Here is an 11,957-nt window from a genome sequence, read left to right on the forward strand (position 1 = left end):
CCATACACGTACCCGGTTGATACACGCACTCTTAGAAAATAGGTTCTTGAGGGTTCTTAGCTTCCAAGTTCTGTGCCGAACCCTTTCTGGTAGGTTTCAGAGGGACTAGAACCTGTCAGGTGTTTAACATTTAGCTAAACTGTCTTGGTACTTGGTGCTTTGAAGGTTAGAACCCTTTTAGGAGATTAACATCTCTTAATTATCCAACAAACCCTTAAAGAACCCTTGAGGAACCCTATTTTCTACTCTAAGTAATAAGAAGAAAGTATTGCGCTACAATTTGGAGTTATTATCCAGTTAAAGCATTGAATGAAAAAGCTCTTCAGATAAATAAAGGTTCAGAGCTTCCAAAAAAGGTTCTAGTTGGAGCTCATTCTGACAGGGAAACACATTTACTCAGATGGACAACTGGAGAACCATCAATGCTTCGATTTTTGTTCACTTTAAAGAAAAAAAAGCGGTTCTCGGAGGCTTCTTTAGATATAAAGGGTTCTTGAAAAGGATCTACTTCTGATACAGAACCCAAGATAATTGAGTTCACGATGTACTACGTTCTTCAACATTTCATCAGTGAATAAGTTCTCCAGGATGATGAGTGGTGAAATTTAGGAGTTTAGGAACCCAGATGATGGAAATACAGAACATCGGAGAACCCAGATACGTGTACGCCTATTCTCCGTCCAGTAATCACTTGTAATATTATTCATTTATTCCTTAACAAATGAGGTTCTGGAGTTTTTCCTCTCCGTTAGAACGAATGAATTGCAGTTCTGCGACTGAGTGTGATGTAATCTGACCTTTGACCCGTGAAGAGTACTCAAGTAATGAGAATCTCTCCTATGACTGCTTCTGGTTGTTTGACCTCGCCGGTTGTTTTTGAGGTTCCGGAGTGACGGTTCTTCCTCACGTGGTTTTGGCAGAGCTGAGCTTCCTCAGGATCCTGTGTTTCCTCTGCTGCTCGTCGATGTTGAATGCGGTCAGGGTTGTGCTACCTCGAAGCCGGCGAGCGGAACACACACGGTGTATAAATGGTCTATAAATGTTGTTGGTGCTGAGACGGGCCTTGCTCATCTCCCCGGAGTTTTCGTTCCGAGTGGAACCCTCTCGCGCTTGCGGTTGTCTCCGCATGCACCATGACTCTGACTCTATTACAGCGAGGGCTAATTGTTTACATGTGGTTTAATGGCCGTCTTTTCATTTCGCCGGCGTGCTCGGGAGTGATTCACACTGCAGCGGCGAGGACATTTATAGGACTGGAAGTAATGTCATGCCGCAAATTGCTTGCAGAACATCGAGTGGCTTTTACAAGAGATCTGACAATGGCGTGAGTGCAGGAGAACCATGCGACGGCGGCCAGGAGGCTCAATCTCTGGAAGAAGTTCCACTCGGCTTGTTTTATGATTTCACCATCTGTGAAATGTTCTCATGTCGGCCCGTGACTGTGTGTTTATTGTGACTTACAGAAACGAGACAGCTCGATTGTTATTGTGGGAAAGTACGAGCCATGACTGAAGAATTTTTGTGTCTTTGTGTTGTTATGTTCTGCAAAAAAAAATAAAAATCTCATGTCACATTGAGAAAGCTGTAGAGACTCCACGGCCTTCAGACTAAATTGGATCAGTCGGTTCTTCATTAATCAAATCGTCGTCACCGCCCGCTTTGCTCAGCACCTCATTATCGCTTTAGTGCTCCACCAGTCTGGTTGTTTAAAATGTTTCGTGATCCAGTTCTCATTTTGACCTCTTGATCTTTTCCTCTCTTGTTTATGTTTTCTTTTCCCCTGAGAACTCCCACTGGAGGATGTTCCGCAGATCTGTAAATAAACTCTGACTGATGCTAGCACGGGAATGATTGTCATTTTACCCAATCTGTTTTTGTGCTTTGAGGTTTAGTTGGTTTAAAAAATAATAAAAATTCATCTTTTGACCTGACTGAAACTTTCCCTCTTTTCCATTTCCTGCTACAGCTCCGTCCACAATTTACGATTTTTGGCCCCGGAGTGGATTAGCGAAAGCGTGATCGATCATCTCTGCGTTTTCATGGTGAGAGAACCGAGGGAGGAATCAGGGAGGAGACGCTCTCGGTGCAGAGATTTTGAACAAGATGTTCTGTAACGTGTACGGCGCGCTACTTACGAAAACGCTAAACAGGAAAACTGTATTCACTTCTCATGATGTGCTCCGGATTTCAGTTCAATTCCACCGAAAGACGTCGTTCGTACCTCTGACTGAAGTAGACGTGTCACATTATACACCAAAATATACTAAATAACAAACTGCTGTTATTTACTATTATTGAGTCTGACTTAACCCTAACCCCAACCTCTAACCCCAACCCCTAACCCCTAACTTAACCCTAACCCCAACCCCTAACCCGTAACTTAACCCTAAACCCCTAACTTAACCCTAACCCCAACCCCTAAAGCCTATCTCCAACCTCTAACCCCTAACTTAACCCTAAACCCCTAACCATACCCTAACCCTAACCCCTAAACCTATCCCCAACCCCTAACCTCTAACCCCTAACTTAACCTTAAACCCCTAACTTAAACCTAACCCCTAAACCCAATCTCCAACCTCTAACCCCTAACTTAACCCTAAACCCCTAACCGTACCCTAACTCGAACCCCTAAACCTATCCCCAACCCCTAACCTCTAACCCCTAACTTAACCCTAAACCCCTAACCGTACCCTAACCCTAACCCCTAAACCTATCCCCAACCCCTAACCCCAACCCCATCCCCTAACTTAACCCTAACCCTAAATGGTCATCGGCTGCTTGGTTTTAAAGACAGACTGCCTAACCCCTAACCCCTAACCCTAACCCTAACCCCTAACCCTAAACCGCCGTGTTGAAGTGACATCACTAAAATTCCAAACCCACCGGAGCGAGAATTTCATATTCCCGTTTTCACTTTGCCGTGTGTTGGGTGAAATTGTGTCTTTTGTGTCTGAAGTTGGGTGAAATTGTGTGTCGATTTTTATGTTGTTGTGTTTTCTACTGTTTGTTCGGGTCATGGTTAGATACGTTTGAGAAGGAATTAGTAAATCTGCCAAACCCTTACAGAATTACCTCTGTATTAACGGATAAGGTGAAGGATATTGTGACAGACTAAAGCAAGGATGAGTATGAGTAGAAATGTAATGAAGTGTTTAGTCCGGGATTTGAACACGGGTGTGTGTGTGTTTATTAAATATTGCATCACAACTCTCCCCGGTAGAACGGCGTGTGCTCTTCGTTCTGTAACGAAACCGCCGCCAATTTGTCATCGGCCGCTCGGTTTTAACGACAGACTGCCGGAGATTCGGTTTCGTCATCTCTGCTATTTTAAGCCGTCTCGACAAGTTATTTGTTGGGAAACATCGGGAAACATGTGCGGACCTTTTCCCACGCACAATCGCTCTGTTATTATTGTCTCCTGCGAAGCCGGCTCTAATCCAGACAGATTGATATAATATCGAGGAATGGAGCGTGAGTAAGAATAGACGAGCGTTTGTTCATTGAGTCACGTTTCACACACTTCAGAGATCAGACGCATGAGGTCCTTGAGCTGCGTTTTAATCGGATCTAGGCCTCGGGATAAACAGCCATTACGGCGGCTCAACCCTCTTCCCTGGGTGTTGTAGAAACACGGGATTTACAGGCGTGAGAGACAGACAGCGTGACTCACACCGAGCGTTCGCCGGACTCCACCGTCCGGACCGCTCGGATTTTTATTTCAATTCCAAGAGAATTTCGACTCTGCGTCCGAGTTGACTGATCTGAAGATGTGGAAACGCAGCGCGACTGAACGCTGGAGCTCTGAGAAGTCAAACCGAGCGCGTAATAAAAAACCGTCTAAAAACATACACAATTAGAGATGACTTAATTGAGTCTCTGGATTCGCTTTGTCACGACTCTATTGTCATGGAAAGCAGCGAAAGCGCTTTGTCGGGAATCTATTGTCAGAGAAAGCGCTTTTTTTTTTTCTTCCTGAGGAGCAGTCATTGTGGCCAAATGAATTAAAAACGAAAATTCCCCGCCCACTACAGAGCATTGTGAAACTCTCGTTTCCCGCTTGTTTCGTGTCTTCGGCAGCGCAGGACTTTTTTTATGGGCCGTGAATCGGCTTTGCTGCATTCCATCTTACATGGCAGCTCATCAATGTGTGGAGTTCAGGACACGGGACAGGAACTATAAATACCAGAACAAATAAGCTACGTTTTTTTTTTTAAGTCCTCGGAGCATTTCAGAAGGAAAATATTAGCACAACGGTTTGCTCCTGTTTTTTTTTTTTTTTTCCTCGACGTCGACCTGCTGCTTGCTCGGATTTATGGCTCGTATTATAATCTGATCGTTACACGCGTAATTTGGTATTGTTTTGACGTCCGTTTGTGCAGATATTCATATTCTTCTCTCACTTTCGCTTGTGTACGAGACACGAGGCCCCAGGCGACCGGCGTACTTTTATACGTTCTCCTGACGAAATAAATCACGGGCAAAACTCAGATTGTGGCGTATTGATTTACGAGTGGAGCGACGCCGGTTGGATCCGTTTCCACCGGACTTGGAGCGAGCCGTGTTGCTTTAGGCAGGCCAGGCCCGGAGGAATGAGAAGCAAACTGTGTGAAACCATACCTTACGTGCGGTTACAGGGGCCGTGTGAGTTATGAGACGGGCCTGTGACACAGACAGGCTCGGAAATGACCCGGGGTACCGTTTTTTTATTGTTTTTTTATTTATTAATTTTTTTTACGTCCCAGGATTTCAGAGCATGCGGTTTTCCTCAAGCAGCTGGGTCAGGAACTTTACATAATGGAATAAGCTCATTAAAATCAGACCACACGGACACAATACGGGACAAACACACGGAGTACTGCACGCAGTTTAACGTACAGCCGTATCACAGTAACAGTACTTTCATTTGAAGATGTTTTAATATAAATATCAGCTCTGAGTTCACCACGAAGATGAATTTCATTCCCTTCCTTATTATTATCTGCCATCCATTATAACAGGCTGTAAAACAAAGTTAAAAAAACAACAAATAAACAGTACATAAGTGTCTTCGATTAGCCTGCGTTTTCTGTTACGTTAAATAGAGTGCCGTGCGTAAGTATTCACCCCGTGAACTTTTCCACATTTCGCACTGTTAGACTTTTGGAGTTGAAATGTAAGTAATAGAGCGCTAGTCAAGACCGCCGCTGCCGAGTCCAAGACCCGGGCTAGCCAAGGTCAAGTCCAAATAAAAGCGAGACCGATATACGTACACCGTGACATGGATCTGCAACTGTTCCAGCTAAAATACATTTTAAAAAGAGCAAGTCTGTAATAACACAAAGCAGTGACTCTGAGCAGGTACGTGACGAGACGGAAAGACCCTTATAGATACAGAATGAGATCAGAGAGAGTCATGCGTGATGGAAAAGTTTGATCGAACAACAATATAACGGTGAGCAATCAGTATCCATTACATAATCAGTGTGTGTGTGTGTGTGTTTCCCATGCAGCAATACACTACTTCTAATGTCAGACTTGCTGCACTTTAGTGACGGTCCCTCATGATTCAGTCACACAGAACTCACACCCGGGAACTTCCTAACTCGATTAAACGGACGTCGTTGGTTCTCCTTTCCACGTCACGTTCAAATCATGTGCTTTTCCAATAGTTTGTGGTGCCGTTGTTGCACCATTGTCCAGAAATACCCCGGTGACTGGTGACGCAAGAATTTCCACAGTAAAAGAGACACAATGATAACAGGTTAGCGTCAGTGCTAAATGATGAGACCAGTCCCAGTTGAATTGTGAGGCAAAATCGATATCATTTGCAAAGCTGTCTGCTAATAAATAAGGTGATTGTATAACGGGTATAAAAAAAAAAAATTGCACACTGAATGTGATGCTCCCACCGTCGTGCTTCACTGAGCTAACAGACGTGAATACTTACACAGGCACAACTATCTCGGTTTATTTGTAAACAAACACGTCTATCTGGAGTCTACATAGATAAAAAATGTAACCCGCTCCGATAAGACGTGATGTTTTAAGCCCATTTCAGTTCAAAACTTCTGTACGTTCCGTATGATGGCTTTGATATCCGGCGTACCCTGAAATGTCCGCCTTCGTCTTTGTTTCGTCGCGTAATTGCTCTTGGATGAGATGCTGTACACATTATTCACACACTAATCCCTAACGCAAGCCTAAAAGCTACAGAATGCCGAGGAATCGTTTCAGTGAGCAAAAAAGAAAAAAGTCAAAAAGGAAAATAAACTTGGAACAAACGCATCCAATTAGCGATGCAAACCAGAGAAAACAGGCCAATCTTTCAAATATGGTGTAATTCATACGGTACATAATTTAGAGGATGAAGGAAACAAAGTCTGTAAAGAAAACCATGTTGGGTCTTGAATAAACAGAGTTTAGTCGGCTTTACCGAGGCTTAATAGTCTCATTTAAAACTAATTCTTCTCTTCTCGTTTTTATTCGGATCTTGTATCAACAAACAGATTAGCGAGCGCAATGATTCATGATGTCACCGCCGTCGCCTGCCAGATGGCCGTGTTTTTTTAATTTGTTTTTCATTCACAATACCCCTCCGTTATTCATTGTTAGTTTGTTTAGAGTGAGGTTCAGGTTCTAAAAGCTCTGGTTATGAAAGTGACACGGTTTTTTTTGGAAGCGTCCGCGCGTGGAACGCAGGGCTACGCCCCGGACGCGAAGCCAGACGGACGGCAGAATTCATCAGCCCGTGGGTTAATAAGTGAAGGGACAAATAAACAGGGACATGTTTCCCGTCTCTGGGTTTTCTGATGAAAAGAACAGACGAGGTTCTGGCACGGCGTTCCGCCGCCTCTGTCGGGAAACGGCGGCTGCCATGCGCAGTGTCGCCGTACACTTTGAGCGTTTTCCTGCGACCATACCAGGAAAAGCCCTCCCTGTTTCATGAAGCGTGTCTCCCTTCCAGATGCCCGGGGTTTTAAAACTGTCCCTCTGAAGTAGGGTAAGAAAAGGTCATGTGGTGTTTGTGAAAATTACAGCATTCTGCACGAGGCCTGCGACATTTCCACATTTCCATGCCATGTTTGTCATATTAGTTTTGAGATTATGATCATGACCCTTGTTGCTGGTTTTTTTTTTTTTTTCAGTCGTTTTTTTTTGTTTTGTTTTGGAAGGGTGATTGGTTTCGCTGACTCACATTTGTGGCGAGATGACGTATAGCACAAAAATGTCCCCAGCAGGAAGGAACAATATGCTAAAAAAAAGAGGTGAAAGAGTACAGCGAGAGGACAGACGTCCGTCCGGCGGGACAGTCGGCTTCCAGTCGTGTCCTGTTTGGTCTCTGATAGGTATCGTTATAACACGTCAGCGTTTCCGACGTGTTTACACATCACACGTTTATCCCGGCGCTGAACGAGTGCACGCTTATCTCAGAGGGTTACTCGCTCACGTGATAACATCAGAGCGAGAGGATTTTGCATCGTAGAGATAAAAGGAGGTGCGCTAACGTTAACGCCGCCGTTAGAGTCGCAGCCTGCACAAAGAATCTATTCATGCAGCAGCAGAGGTGTGGAAACTCCCGGGTCACAGCCAGCTCTGCAGCTTGGCCTCTGACGGCAAAACACTCGTCAGACTTTTAAAACTCTCTGACGCTTCAGACACGGCCAAGAACACACGTCACGGCTTTTTATTTATTCGTTTATTCTGCAGGAACAACTGACCAACACTGTGCTGATGATAGTCATGCACACGTTTATATCGACGCACGCGTTCTAATCCGTGTTTCCGTAGTAACGGCTCGTTCCCAGCGTAATCGTTTACGTACTGTAGCAATGCTTTATGCTACACGATATGCTTACGGAAGGAGTCTCCGGTGTCAGAGGTAAAGCTGTAAAGTTTTCTGCCGTCTTCTTGCTTTCTTTTAGCTGCAGTAAGGGAATGGAGAGAGGGCTGGTGAGGGGACGAGTGTTTACAGCTGCTATAACGTACGTTTTTACAACATTAAATATAATAAACGGATGAAATCGAATAAAAATTGTGGTATAAGAGAAATATTTTAAAAAAACCACGTTGGGACGAGCTGTTAGAGGACAATAATCAACGTCAGGATAGTAAAAGTAACTCCGCCCTCATTACGCCTCATCACTTATTATGTATGAGCTTGTTTTTGAAGCAGAAACTAAGTTATCTGTTTATCCATTTATTTGGCAGAGGCGGCTCAGTGGTTAAGAGATTGGACTACTGATTGGACGGTCGTGAGTTCGAACCCTAGCACTGCCAAGCTCGCACTGTTGGGCCCTTGAGCGAGGCCCTTAACCCTCACCTGCTCAGTTGTATAAATGAGGTAAATGTAAGTCGCGCTGGATAAGGGCGTCTGCTAAATGCCATGAAATGAAAGTATTTGAATATCTGGAACCTCTGATCTTCCATCCAGTACTTCTCCTTCGATCGGGAGATCGTTCGCGTACCTTTGTCGAAACTGCCCACATTTGTGAGCGAGACCTTCTGAACTTCTTCTAAACGGTCTTCGCACTGAGTCAGAGGAACGTTAAGACCGTAACACTAATGTTGGTGCAGCTGGTTTAAAGCGTCCCAGCACGCGACTGGATGAGGCGGTGAAATGTTTTGCGAAGGGAAAGAGCCAGACAGTTTTTCCGTCTCCAACGCACCGGATGGTGCGAAGTGTTAAGATGGAGTATCTGCCGTCTTTTTCTGTTTGCACGCTTCGTCTTCTTCAAACTCTGGGTGTGTAGAAAAGCACAAGATGAAGGCTTGACATGTTTATCCTGCGCTTGCTCGGCGGACCGACGGCCAGCACGGTGATATTTCGAACGTACTGAATGTTTGGCTCCGAGGTTCTGGTTGGAACTCATAAAAGGCCGTTCTTGCTGGAGTTTTGGCGACGATGAACTCAAACTCCTCTAATCAGGGTCTGATGGGATGGAATTTAACAATAAACTCTGGTATTTGTCATTTCGAATCGTCTTTCAGTCTTCCTGCCAGACGGATATTTCAGTGCCAGTTGAACTGGAAGACGTCCACGGTGTATCTCAGCAGGAACTCAGCAGGATTTTGTTCGATTTTTCGGTCTGATTACAGTCCGCTCCGGTTGTTAATAATTCTCCTGAAGAACCGTGTTCGTGGATGACCCTCATTAGCAGGTCCGCTGGTTTCCTCACCTTTACCTTAACCATTCGTTTTTACTGCTCGGAATCGCCTTGCCTTCAGTTTCCCATAAATTCTTGCATGTAAGTCTTCGCCCATTACAGACCAGTAGTGTGATTTCACACACACTTCAGACGTTTAATTTGGCGGCCTGCTTTGCGAAACTGCAGAGGGGAAAAAAGGGAAATTGAAACAACGTGCAGCCGCAGAGTGACCGCGACTTCAGCCGTAGTAAACGAAGCCGCTGGAAAAACAAACACTCAGCGCTGCTGCACGTCGGAGCATCTCTTTCACAACATCTGCGAGGCTGCAGGACAATGTGTGGAACGTCTGTGGATGCTTCTTTGTTTTCGGTTCTTTTTTGGAAAAGCCCACTCACAGGTTAGTGGGAGCTTTGGGCTGTCCTGTGAACTCTTGACAACAAGGCCTGGAGGACAGAGACCTGATTCAGCTCTTCACTGGCACGATGCTAGCGTGAGGTTTGCACAGATAAGAGCCTGACATTTGAGAAATGGCTATCGGGGGAAAAAGAAAAGATCTGAAGTGTTCCGAGTATTCAGTGGTTCCGGGGCTTCGCTTCATAGATATAATAGAGATTAGAACAGAAATACGAGCCTCGTCAGATTGATAACGAGACACAGCGAGCCACTTGTTTGATAGTTTTAGAGAATTTGGAGATCATCATCGGTCATGGAGTACTCTATCAGCGTCCTGTTAGAAGTTCTTTTCCGTGACAGATTCGATAAGATCTGACGAACTGGCCTGGAAGCTCTGGCGATCGTGATTGTCGTCTTGGTCCAGCTTGGTTTCCTATAAAGTCTCGGTCGCTCAGGTTCTTTATGCGATCGGGTCGACAGATTACAACCTGTTTAAACTCATCACAGTGAGGACCTGTAATTAAGAGAGCTGGCACCGCCGCGCTTTCTGCGCCCGCAATTCTTAGCTGATGGGAAATGACCACGGCTCAGGGGAATTCTCTCTAACCCCAGAGAGCTTTTGAAACGAACTAGATTCAGAGAACGTTTGGAGTTTCATTTATGCCCTGGTTAGCCACAACTAACCACACATTGTGCTCTGAAGTTGCCATCAAGGCCCAGATGTTGATCGCCCATTTTTTTTTTTTTTTGAAGTATATCAGGATCTAGTGGCTTTAGGAAACATAATAACCAAGCAATGCATTTGATGTATGATCTCTAAAACATGGAATCTGGACGTTTGAGCCAGTTTCGATAAGGCATGGAAGGCGATGATTGCAAGGTTCTCTTTTGTGGCTTGCGGCATCTTGAGACAATTTTGTGGAAATGTGTTTACGGGTATTACTTATTGCTAATGAATTCAACTGGAGTGCCTCAGAAACACAGTAAAGGGTAGCAGTATAATGAGTGTGTAGTGACTCGGTTGTTACCTGGTCTCAATAGCTATGACCCGGGGATGGATGTGACTCACACGGATTCCTCCTGGATCTCCAGCATGTGAGAATTTAAGGCCTGCTGTGGTTTTAGGGGTTGAAGCCAGTTCCACATTAATACCTACACAGTCCTGCTGGTGTCCTTTATGAGGGCTGGCTAAAATTACCACCAGCCCTGTGAAAGACCTGGACCTCCTGCCATTTGGTTTCCCACAGAAGGTTAAAGTGTGCTAGGCTGACCGGAATTCCACTGACCGGCGTCTGACAAGTGTGTGCTTTCCGTTGAGGGAAAAAAAAATAAAATAAAAAAAAAAACCTCTTGCGTTTGGATATCACACAAGGAATTTCTGACGTTCTTGAGCAGAAGGCCAATGTGTGTGGAGAAATCAATGAGGTGTTTGTTTAACATTTAACTCGATGTTATATTTACACAGTCATTTCGACTCAGCTTCCTCAAAGGTTCCTCTGGAGATTCCTTGGACGGTTAACAATTACGGCTTTGAAAAAGTGCTCGCCGAAAAGGGAAACCTTCCCCCCGATGGACGGACTGAAGAACCGTTTAAAGTGCTATTCGCATATCTGACACAAGCAGACTCTCAGATATCTTCAAGATTCCACAACGGGGTGAACCTTTTTACTGCTGATGATTGGGTTCTGCTCTAAAAGTGCACAAACACCACAGAGATCATCTGACCTTTTCGATGTCATTGATCTCCATCCCATGACCTTCTCGTGGCTCTTTTATGGTTTCCGTACTTCTTCTTCTTCCTCCCAGCGTGAAGTCGAGGTCACTTGTGTCATGTCGTGTGGACGGAAGAGAGGAGACGAGAAGACAGGAGGTCCCCCAGATGTTGTCACCCGAATCCTTTTCTCATGACTTTGATGGTTTGCTCAAGAAGCCCTTCATGTGGCTGACTCGTGACTTCCAAGAGAGATGATCTGGTCCATAATGTGGCCACGTGAATGTCCCGCTCATCAGGAGATGTCACTGAGAGATGCCCGCGTTCTAAGACGAGTTTAAGAACCGCTTAAATTAAATACGGTGAAGAAAAGAGAAAATGAGAAGAAGGGGAGGGGGGGAGGGAAAGAAAAAATGCAGCACATTGATTGATTTTTATTTTTCTCCACTTTCACAACTGGATGTCTTTTTTTGAAAGAGAAACCCTATTTCCATTCCACACCTATCAATTTCCACCAAAGCATTAAACCGGTTCCTCTGTTCTCTTTCCAGCCGTGAAACCTCAGTGGACAAATATAGTATTCTGCTTCCCTTTTACTGGCAGTGAATTGATTTTATTTAGCTCTCTGCGTTTGGCACTTCAGCTGGGTCTAAGCAGCTGTCTGTCTAACCTTCATCCTGGTGGAATCAGAGCTCTGTGTAACCCGTGGCTCATCACTGTAAAATTAG

The sequence above is a fragment of the Ictalurus punctatus genome, chromosome 1, assembly GCF_001660625.3.
Source record: "Ictalurus punctatus breed USDA103 chromosome 1, Coco_2.0, whole genome shotgun sequence".
Lineage (NCBI taxonomy): Eukaryota > Metazoa > Chordata > Actinopteri > Siluriformes > Ictaluridae > Ictalurus > Ictalurus punctatus.